The sequence below is a fragment of the Talpa occidentalis genome, unplaced genomic scaffold (genome assembly GCF_014898055.3).
Source record: "Talpa occidentalis isolate TD23 unplaced genomic scaffold, MPIMG_talOcc4v2.1 talOcc4.3, whole genome shotgun sequence".
NCBI lineage: Eukaryota > Metazoa > Chordata > Mammalia > Eulipotyphla > Talpidae > Talpa > Talpa occidentalis.
Genome location: NW_023603184.1, coordinates 49,953,891 through 49,964,951, shown reverse-complemented (window position 1 = coordinate 49,964,951; position 11,061 = coordinate 49,953,891). Strand labels below are relative to the sequence as shown.

The following is an 11,061-nucleotide window of genomic DNA, read 5'->3' as shown; positions in this document are numbered from 1 at the left end:
TATGCCCCAGTAATTCCACTGCTAGGTATCTACCTGAAAAATGAAAAAACACTAATTTGAAAGGAAATGTCCACTCCCATGTTTTTTGAGCATCCTAAATACCCCAGTGACTAGATCAAGAAGATGTGGTAAAGACACACAATGGAATATTATTCAATGATAAAAAATGATAAACCGATGTTATTGTCAGCAATATGGATGGAGTTGGAAGACATAATGCTGAGTGAAATAATTCAGAAGGATAAGGGTGGTGTCATTAATATGTGGAATACAAAGAAACCAAATAAGTGCCACATAAAGACAAGCTTAAAAACTAACCCTTGCAAATGGGCTATAGAACTGAAATGTCTAGTAACAAGGGTTAGGGGAGGGGTAAGAAAAAAGAGTGGACTGTGGTGGTGGACTGGGTGATCTTGGTGGTGGGTGCACTATGTTGGCAATACCTGATGCATTATCCTAATATTCCCTCAATTATTAATTAATTAATTAATGAAAAAAGAAGTTGTCTCCTCTAAACAGTTAAGGAGACCTTGGGAGGAAGACTTGTTTGCTACTGTATAGCTTTCTATACAATTTGAATTTTTAAACATTTAAATAATATTTTTGGAAAAAAGTTTTCTTTAAAATCACAAACTAGGCATGACTTTTTTTCTCTATATATAGTCTCTCAGCTGTCTTTCTCTATAGGCCAGTTTCCACTGCATTGAATATTGTTGAGGTAGGTTATTCCCTCCTTGGTGAAGGTTGCCAGTGTAGAAAACTTGGCAGCTCTAATGTTCTTAAGCTCTAGAATTTACCCGTGGCTCTAATGAAGTTTCAGTAACAACATCCAGCCTTCAGTTTCCTACACAAATGGTTGTCTTTGCTCAGAATTAATTTTATTTAGGCATCTGAGTTGATCTTCCTTCTTTAGCTGCACACTCTTAAATTCTTTCATTCTGACGGTCACTTTTTCTTTTTCTTGCATATTATTGTTAATGGAATAGGTGCATGCATGATTAAATAACTGATTTCTTGTTTTTCAGAACTGTTGTTATTGAACAGAACATCTCATAAGCACGAATCTTTCATTTTCAATTTTTATATACATGTTTATCTCTATACTAATTGTATGTGTCTTCCTACTGACAATATTAACATAGTTATTATATTAATAACTAGCTGCATTTATTCTTACTGAATATGAAGGGTTAATACCATTTGTTGTTTTGGTTTTGTTTGTTTTAGTGAAACAAGTCAGTTTATTATATTTCCAACAAAGTCCCATCCCTGTAGTTAAGATGAACCATTTTACAACACAACTAAGTTTTTTAAGTATTTTCAAAAAGGAGAGGCTTCGTTGGGAATTTAGGAAGGTAAATATTTTAGGAAAAATAATTATAAGACATTACTTTTTAAATTTTAATTCAGTAACAGGCTTGTCTACCAGGTACAGTAAGCTGTCTTTTTTCTCTTAGGGACTCCATTAAGCACTAATATTTAAATACAAAACAAGCAATTTAGAATATAATCACATGTCTCTTTAAAAAGGCCATTTATATAGTTAGGTATAAATTATTTTGTTAAGTAAGGTCCTAGCAAAAACTCATTTGGGGGGCCTCCCCAGTGGTGCAGCAGGTTGAACACAGCGCTGTGAAGCTTTCTGCAGCCTCTGCAGCGTCGATTCGACTCCCAGCTGGCCAGGGAGAATCCCTTATGGCGCCTCAGCAGTGTTTTTGGTCCGTCTGCCTGTTGTGCTCCCTGCTCTGTCTATGGTGAATTCTCTCACCCTCCCACTCTTTGGGCCTGTACCCCAGTTCTTGTATAAATAAATAAATCTAAAAAAAAAAAAAAGATTCATTTGGCCTGCCTCAGGTTCAGACCACAATCTAGCTATAAAGGTAATAGCCAGCGGAATTTGGTTGTATGGCTAAGGGGATAAAAATCTCAAATATTGCACATTTTCATCAACAGAAGAATTAACTTAGAGCCATCTTTGTTCTGAATCTCTCCATTTTTGTTGGACGCTGATTCACCATCTCTTTATTAAGTTCTAGCTCAATTTCTATTTCCTAAGCAGCCTCAAGGTCCTTTTCACAGTAATCAACAATTAATTAGTTATGTTCTAATGATGTTGCCAAGTTTTTTAACTCTTTCTTGGGATCTGCAGTGATGATTTTGCCAGAGATGGGCAGCTTGATATTTAGCTAAAGTGACAGGGTGAAGAACATCTTCCTGTAAAGGCTCAGGAAATACTTTATTTGGGTCTCTCAGGGAGCCTGAGGGGAGCTGGCAGTACTTCAATGCTGACTTATTAAGATTATTACTTTTACAATGTGTGAATCCGGATACTCCACCTTGTCAGCAAGAGCAACATTCAAATCAGTCATGTCATTGTACATATGTGCAGTTTCAAACTGAATCTGTTTGTTGACTAACAGGTAATATCTTGGATTTGGGTCCAAAATTAGGGGTTCTAGCATGGCTGCTCCACTTATATGCGTTTTGCCCCAGATCTCCATGTCAGTTTCCAAGAAAGCAGGCACCTTACACAGAGTACTGTGGTCGTGGGCAACTTCAATACTGTCAGTGAATCTGGAAGAACTCTTGGCGGGAAGACACAGTGCTAGGTCACAGTAAGAAAAGTTCCCTGGTCTCCTCAAAATCTAAAGGTATCAAATATCTCACTTTCTCTTCTACTGCAGAGAAGGTGTCACACAGCTTGCAGTTCCAAACGCACAGCTTTTATCCCTAATGTTTTCTTCCTCTCTAGTTCCTTTTTCTTGAAAGCGCTAAATTCATGTTGTTTATCAAGCTCCAGTTCGACCATGTTGTCGCTCTGGAGAGTTGGGCGTTCCACATGAGAGCCAAGCAGGATTTGAGCCATCTTCCTATCTCCCCTTTGATGATAAAGCCCTGGCACATTGTAGCGGCAGGACAGGCCACTGCTCAGGTTTTCTATGATCCCATGCAGACGGGTAAAGGAGGAAAGAGTCCTCAGTGGCTTTTGCAGATCTTTTATTTAGATTTACCCGCATATGGCAGGCAGGGGTGCTGGGGGGCCGGGAGGCTGGCAGGCGTCCCAGGCCCCAGCAAGTCTTCACTCTATCTGGGCTCTCCGGCCTTCTCTTGTGTTCTCTCTGCTTCTCTGCTCTCCTGCTTCCGTTCATTCTTGGCTTCTGCTGGCATCCTCGCGACGCTGCCCTTATAAACGCAGTCTCTCAGCCCAGGTGTACCCACTCCAGGTGCCGCCATCAGACATGCATTCAGGACCACAGGGTTCCCTCATCTATCCTAATGGTGGGAGGGCAGAAAAGCCTGATACTTTTACCTTACCCTACACACATCTTCAGTATTAGTAGTGTTTTCTGTACTTTAAATCTTTCCAGTTTGACCAAGAATGACACTCGCAGCTAATATCTGGCCTCCACGAAGCACAAAGCAGTGGCTGGCCTCCATGAAGCATTACTTATTGATGTAAACTGTGACAAGGTAGCAGCAAAAACAGCCAGCTCTATAGGGTAGGCATTGTGCTCAAACTGGCATTTTAGAGCGTAGCAGTAAGGAGTAGCCTTCTTAAATATTTCCATATGCTGGTAGAATTGAGCCAGGTAATATAGGAGTATGAACCTTCCTGAATCTTTTTGATCTCTTTTGTTGAGCACGTTTTTCTTAAGCTTCTGCAGTTTCCATTCTTCTCTTTTAGACCACAAGGTATATAAGTTAGGCCGCTATTCACCAAGGAGCCTCAGACACTTCACCAGGTACTCCCCCCAAACCACCCCCCCCAACCCCCCGCACAGATAGCAACTTGGTATCTGTGAGGTTGGTCCCCAGACAGAACTGAAAACCGCCCTCCTCCCTGCCCCTGGGCCACCACCCCAGGGCCTCCCCCACCCACCTGCAGCTGCTCCTCCTCCTCAGGTGGCTGGGCCTTTTATTTATTTATTTATTTTTCTCAGTAATCACTTTTAATGTAAAAGGCTTAAATTTACCAATTAAAAGTTATAAAGTGGCTGAATGGATTTTTTAAACATTTATCATTTTTTACATTTTTTAGACAATATTTGCTTCCCCCCACCCCCTCAGATTGAGTCCCCATAGAATCTCCTTCCCCAAGGCACCCCGTGCACCATCACCTCAGTCCCCCGTGCTCCTCCCTCCCTCCCTCAGATCCCTCTCCCTCCTCCTCCCCCAGGATGTCTCTGATTTATAATTGTCCGGTTTTGCTTTGTAGTGTTTTGTACTGTTATTATTATTATTATTTTTACACTGATGTCTTATTTGGTTCCCCTACATTCCTGTTATAAGTGAAACCATCCGATATTTTTCTTTTTCCTTCTGGCTTATTTCACTGAGCATAATTCCTTCTACAGCTCCATCCATGTTGCTGCAAGTGGCATGAGTTTATCTTTTTTGATTGCTGAATTTAGCAACTTGATCTCTTCCACCTTGGCCACGGGCTATTTTTGGACTGGTATGGAGCCTCCTTGGGCTTTTTTATGCAATTTCAATTGCCACAGGGCCAGAGTTGGGATTGGAATTTGGTTGGAATTTCACGGATCTTGGACCAGGCCCGGAACACAGGCCAGAGCACTCCTGCAGCCTCATCTCCTCAAGAACTTGTCCAGACTTGTGCCTTCCTCCTGCTGCAGGACACGTCCACATTTATCATTTTGTAAAATACTGAAAGCAAAGCGCAAACACATCAAATATACAAAGATCAGGGCCTCCCCTGGTGGCGCAGCGGTTGAGCGCTGGGCTGCGAAGCTGCCTGCAGCCTCTGCAGCACCGGTTCGATCCCTGGGCACCGGGCGAGGGTCCCACATGGCGCGCAGACCTCTCCTGCTGTGCCCGCTGCTCCCCTCAGCAGTGTACTTTGGTCCTTCTGCCTGTTCTGCTCCCTGCTCTGGCTCTGGTGAATTCTCTCACCCTCCTGCACTTCTGACTGTACCCAGTGCTTGTATACATTTAAAAAAAAAAAAATCAAAAAAGAGTTTACTCTTTATTTCCCAACAACTGCTCATCATCTGGATGCTTAAAAAAAAAAAAAACAAAACAAAACACAAATATACAAAGATCAAAGATTACAACGTGGTGATTGGCAGACTGAATTCATCCTGAAAACTTTTTCACTTAGCTGGCTAGCATTTTTAAATTTTGAATTAGCAACATTTCAAAGCTCAAGGTTTCTGATTTGTCCTGAGAGAGGGAAGGCCTGGCAAGGTGTAACATGCTGGTGCCTCAGGCAGCTCCCTCTGGGTGGACTCACATTCACAGCACTTCACCTACACTGGTTCACCCACAGCCCTGCTGGTGAGTTTCATGGTGATATGCTTGCCATCCTGCAATTTAGGGAATTAAATAGATTAAAGTATAACCCAATATCTCCTGACCAGGACTAAAATTACCTCAGCTGGCCACGAACTCCTGGCATGTCTGAAAGAATTGACTCACCTTTGCTTGGGGCCAAACTTTGTATTTATAAATGTTCTGAAATTGAAAGTATTTCTGGTAAAGACCTGTAGTAAATGACTTGTATTCTTCTGACTGTTTTCACCTTTCTCACTTATGTTTCCTGTTGCTTAAAATACCTTCTTTCTATCTCATCTTTTTCATTTAGCTCATTTTTAACATGAGCTTGTGTAGGGTCAGGAATGGACATGGAGCAGGTTTTCTAGGATCCAGCAGACCAGGTAAAAGAGGAGTGAGAGTCCTCAGTGGTTTTGCAGGTTTTTATTGGGATTACCAGGTACACGGCAGGCAGGGGCGCTGGGGGGCTGGTAGGCTGGCAGGCCTCCCAGCCCCCAGCAGGTTTTCATTCTGGGCTCTCCATCCTTCTATTGGCTTCTGCTGGTGTCCCTGTGATGCCACCCTTAAAAGCCCAGTCGAGGGCCTCCCTGGTGGTGCAGCGGTTGAGCGCTGGGTTGCGAAGCTGCCCTCAGCCTCTGCAGTGCCGGTTCGATCCCTGGATGCTCCCCGGCCACCAGAGGAAGGTCCCACATGGCACGCAGACCTCTCCTGCTGCCCGCTGCTCCCCTCAGCAGTGTACTTTGTCAGTCTGTCTGTTCTGTTCCCCGCTCTGGCTCTGGTGAATTCTCTCACCCTCCCGTGCTTCTGACTGTACCCAGTGCTTGTATAATAAACAAACAAACAAACAAACAAACAACAACAACAAAAAAGCCCAGTTGAATCCCATCTACCTATGCCCACACCCTACTCCAGGTGCCCGCCATCAGGCATGCATTCAGGACCACAGGGTTCCGTCATCTGTCCTAATGGCGGGAGGGCAGAAAAGCCTGATACCTTTTACTTTACCCTACAGCTTGTATCTGCAGCCTCTGCAGCACAAACTCAACCCACAGACAGGGAGGTGGCCCACATGGTGCGGCAGACCTCTACTGACTCCCCCACTGCTCCCCTCAGCAGTGTATTTTGTCAGTCTGCCTGTTCTGTTCCCCACTCTGTCTCTGGTGAATCTTCTCACCCCCCGCGTCTCTGGCCTGCACCCCAGCTCTTGTATGCATAAATAAATCAATCTTTAAAAAACCAAACCAAAACAAACCAAAACAAAAACCTCGCTTGCTAGGAAAACTTTCCTAACCCAATTTTGGTTGCCTTTGTCCCCCCTCCTCAACCCTCCCATCCCAAGTCTGTGGAATGCTCCTTTTATCTTAGTATTTAATTGTAGATTTGTTCTTTAATTTGCTTTTTAGTCTTGCCCTAGCAAGAGTGGAAGCTTCCTGAAGGCAGTGTAGAGTCAATGATTGTCAGGCTTTTCTGCCCTCCCGCCATTAGGATAGATGATGGATCCCTGCGGTCCTGAATGCATGCCTGATGGTGGCACCTGGAGTGTGGGCACACATAGGTGGGTTTACCTGGGCTGAGACTGGGCTTATAAGGGCTGTGTCACAAGGAATGGAACAGACCATAACAAGGGAGAGACTAGAAGGGAACGCTAGAGAGTCCAGAGAGTGAAGACTTGCTGGGGTCTGGGAGACCTGCCAGCCTCCCTGCCCCCTGGCACCCCAGCCTGCTGTGTGCCTGGTAAAATCCCAATAAAACCTGAAAAAGCCACAGAGGGCTCCAGAACTCTTCTCCTCCACCCATCTGCTTGGGCCATAGAGATCCTGCTCTGTGCCCATCCTGCCACTACAGGCAGGTTGTATGTTGAGTTCATTTCCTATTAGCCTCCAATTTTCACTTCATTATAGAAGTGTTCTATATGCTAGTGTCAGGCATACAGAAACCATTCAACAGAAACTTGAAGAAATGAATGAATGACTGTCTCAATATAAAGATTGTATACAATCTCCTTCCATTACCTGTCATCAACAATTTTGAGCAGTAGTGTATAGAGTGGTAATTTGATTGATTCCCTTAAATAATCAATCTACTTTTTAGTTTTTATTGAAAGTATTTGATATATTAAATGCTGGAGTATAGGAGAAGCGAGGGTTGTTCAGATCTAAACTCATGTCTTGCGTAGGATTTAAGATTATTAAAGGCATCCACCTCTTCCTAGAAAAACGATCAGGAACACAATGCCAGAATATTTAATTCAGCTGAACATTCTCATGGGTATCTATAACATCTAATTATCAAATGAATGACTCAGGGTAAGAGAGCATTAGGGCTGGATGAAGTGGGGAGGGGAGTGTTGTAATTACTCAGTGAAAGCATGCTGATGCCATTAATTTGCCTATTTAACAAGTTAGTAGAAAATAAATTGCCATGAAATGCAAGTGTAACCTAATGACTTATTATTACCTTTTAAACTTTGGTTGCCAACATTGTTGGCATCATCATTACCAACTACTTATTAACTGTATGTACCCTTAAATTTATGTCCTTAGATCCATTCCAATATGTGGTATCATAGAAAGATTTGTTATGTTCCCAGTTTCTGGCACAAAGCTCCTAAAACCCTCAGAACTTCCTGAGTGAAAAGGGTGAGCGGAGCATCTTTTAATGAGGCCACTCTTGGCAAGTCAAGTCTCTAGATAGCTTTAAGATGGAGGTTGATCCAAGCCTTGATTAGAAGGTTGGAACTTTCAAACCTCACCTCCAGGGAGGAGAAAAGAACTGGAGATTGAGCTCAATCACCAATGATTCAATCAAGCCTGCCCACATAATGAAACCTCCATAAAAACCCTCAACAGACTTCTGAGAACTTCCAGGGCAGTAAACACATTGAGGAGCTGGGAGGGTGGCACACCAAATTTACAGGGGTAGAGGTCCTGCGCTTGGGAGCTTTCTGGACCTCACACTAAGTACTTCATCTGGGTATTCATTTATATTCTCTAAGACAAACTGGTAAATAAAGGCAAGTGTATTCCTGAATTCTGTGAGTCATTTTAGTGAACAATCAAAAATGAGGAGTGTACCATGGGAATCTTGAATTTTATACCTTGTATTTTCTTTTTTTTTTAAAGATTTATTTATTTTTTTAAATTTTTTATTTTATTTATACAAGCACTGGGTACAGTCAGAAGCGTGGGAGGGTGAGAGAATTCACCAGAGCCAGAGCAGGGAGCAGAGCAAGCAGAAGGACCGAGGTACACTGCTGAGGGGAGCAGCGGGCAGCAGGGGAGGTCTGCGCGCCATTCGGGACCCTCCTCCGCTGGCCGCCGGGGAGCAGCCAGGGATCCGGCGCTGCAGAGGCTGCGGGCAGCTTCGCAACCCAGCGCTCAACCGCAGCGCCACCGGGGAGGCCCAGTATACCTTGTATTTTCAAAGACTAGGTGGCCAGGATTATGTGATTGGTATCTCAAGGTTGGGGGAGGCTGTAACTTGTGGGATATGATGGTAACTATAGGTAAAGAGAGTCAGAATGCAATTTAGTTGTTTGACACCCAGTTGATGTCAGAAGGTTAGGAAAGTGGTGTTGGAAAAGACATCACATGTTTGGTTTCAGGAGGAAAAACCCTCCCATGAGGATTCATTTATGTATCATTCTGTCGTTGGTCAATAGCAATACTGCTGAGTTAAAATACACTTGATCTTTGCCAAAAGACCGGGAAGCAATGCTAAGTTAAAGTAACTGTACATCTGTGTCCCTTTGAATCTGTGTTTCATCCCTTTACCCTATTGCCTTTCATGCCACAATGTTCATCTACTTTACAAATTTTGAAACCCCATCATGTGCCATAGTCTGTGCTCTAGACCTGGGGTACAGTGCTGATCAAAGTCAGGTAGAAGTAAGTCACTATTTGCATAAGCCCGGTGGTAGAAACAGACCTCCATCAAAGAATCACGTACAAAGACACATTTACAATTATGGAAAATGCTATGAATAAGAAGTATGAAATACTATGGTTGTTCTCATCAGAGAAAGAGCATGAAACATTTCCCTGAGTAATGCTGAGATCTATAAACTGTAGGAGTATAACTAAGAGAAGATGTGGGCGTCGATAAACTTAGTCCTTGCAAATTCTTCCAAAGCTGAGTATTCTTTTTTTTTACTTCTTATTTCAGCATCCTGCTCCTCTGATTCTCCCTCCTCCAATTATTTGGATTGTATTTAGACTCCCAGAATATACTCAGAACAGCACCAGAAGAAAACATAAGGTTTTTCTTTTTAAACAGACACTAGTATTAGATGCTCAGTAAACAAAGTCTTAACTTCCTATAATTGAGTATTGCTGTTGTAATCAGATCCCTCCTCACTTCACTGATCCCCAGCTGGGTGCACCTGGCATTTCCCCAGCTAGAGACCCAATGATTATTAAAATGAAAGCGCTATGAGTTAAGACTGCGGAATGACAGTGGGAGTAACTTACTTTGCTGACTGGAGTCACAGAGGATTAAAATGGGTTTTGAAGAGTGGGATACCAGGAGGACTCCAGGGAGAGGAAACAGCACCCAAAAGCCACAGAGGAGATAAAGAACACTACTTACTGGGCCTCCCTGGTGGCACAGGAGTTGAAGATAGCACTATCAAGTTGTTGCCAACCACTGCAACACAAGTTCAATCCCCAGTCAGCCAGCGAGCAACACACGTGGTGCAGCAGACCTCTCCTGCCTCATCTGCTGCTCCCCTCAGCAGTGTGTTTTGGTGGATCTGCCTTTTCTGCTCCCCCTCTCTCTGGTGAATCCTCTCACCTCCATCCCCCCACACGTCTGGCTTACACCCCAGTTCTTGTATGCATAAATAAATAAATCCTTAAAAAAAAAACCACCACTTATCTGTAGGGACAGTGAAATTGGGATTTCTCTTAAATAAGTCAGGAAAACATAATGATATAGTGAAATTAAATCAATTCTTTACAAATATTTTAGTGAACTCCAGAAGTGCCATTAATAGAGCTCCATGTTGCTGTAAATTTCTTGATAAATAAGTTGCTACCATATGTATTAACTTAAGTATCTCAGCTGTCCTAGGTTCCAGAAGTGTTATTTTAATTTTCTGGAATCTGTTTGTTTTCCTGGCCTATCCTATTTAAATTCTTTCCCCTTTTTTCTTATTGGCTTCTAAGTGTTATCCTTCTCCTTTCTTGCTTACCATTTAGAACAATCTTTGTCAGATGATTTTACATCCTCCCAGATATGGTTGTTTTGACATAGCTCTTTTTCATTTTTCTTTTATTTGCTGGAATTGAAACTTCTGCCTGAAATGGCATATCATAAACCCTTGAGGAAGAAATGATAAGAAAAAAATTTCAGACTAGTGAGAGACAAAACTGAAAATTTCTTCCATACTCATCCAGAAGGGAATTTAAATATTTCTGCAACATTTTTTATTAAATAAGCTGTACAGTTCTCCATTACCATACTGCCAGGTAAATACTCCTGTATACACGCATCCTCAATGGAAAAGGTAAACTTTTTCCTTTAAGTTGAAAGTGTTGTAGAATATTTTCTTTATGTGTGAAGATGAACTAGTGTTTAGCCGGTGTACCTAATAGTCTAGTCTCTGTGATAAGTGGAATATGGATGCTGTCTTGTTTAATCAGCTATCAAGTGGGGAGACAGTCACACAATGTCAGCATGGTGATAAACTTCAGAGCTCATATAACCCACTGCCTTGGATGTTGAGAGAAGAAACTGCTGCCTAGAGGACAGTTGCGTAGTCATTTAGTT

At 42.6% G+C, this 11,061-nt stretch overlaps 1 pseudogene; it reads right to left on the bottom strand.

Annotated features, from left to right (window-relative positions):
* Nucleotides 1–1,958: 1,958 nt before the first annotated feature.
* Nucleotides 1,959–11,061, bottom strand: part of LOC119255061 (KIF-binding protein-like) — a 76,490-nt pseudogene continuing 67,387 nt past the window's right edge.